The sequence below is a fragment of the Etheostoma spectabile genome, chromosome 15 (assembly GCF_008692095.1).
Source record: "Etheostoma spectabile isolate EspeVRDwgs_2016 chromosome 15, UIUC_Espe_1.0, whole genome shotgun sequence".
NCBI classification, from domain to species: domain Eukaryota; kingdom Metazoa; phylum Chordata; class Actinopteri; order Perciformes; family Percidae; genus Etheostoma; species Etheostoma spectabile.
The window spans coordinates 20,885,539-20,885,916 of record NC_045747.1 but is presented as its reverse complement, the minus strand read 5'-3'; the positions used below and the strand labels follow the sequence as shown (position 1 = coordinate 20,885,916).

At 45.8% G+C, this 378-nt stretch overlaps 1 pseudogene; it reads right to left on the bottom strand.

The window, feature by feature from the left end:
• LOC116703249 (N-acetylglucosamine-6-phosphate deacetylase-like) overlaps positions 1 to 378 on the bottom strand; it is an 11,331-nt pseudogene that overhangs the window by 5,705 nt on the left and 5,248 nt on the right.

The following is a 378-nucleotide window of genomic DNA, read 5'->3' as shown; positions in this document are numbered from 1 at the left end:
AAGGTCATTATGAGCCAATCCAGAACTTACTTAATTTCAATATCGTCTATATTTCCCCATATCACACTCAGGATTTTTTATTGCTACTGCCGAGGATTTGATTTATCCACCTGTACAGTAAAGTTCTGGATATTATTCCTCGGTTCAATCCCCGCCGCCTGCCTCTCAGTCTAAGGCCACACTGCTCCTTCACGGAAGTAGAAAATCCTCAGCAGTTCTCAGCGAGTCTCTCTCCGTCCCGGTAAATTGTAATAAGCAGCCCTCACAGCAAAGGACGCTCTCATACCGCCAACTACCAGGACTGGTAAAATCAGGACAGCTGCCCTCTCCTGCTGATTCGTTGAAAGATGTGTGTGTATGAACCAGGAGCAGTAACTT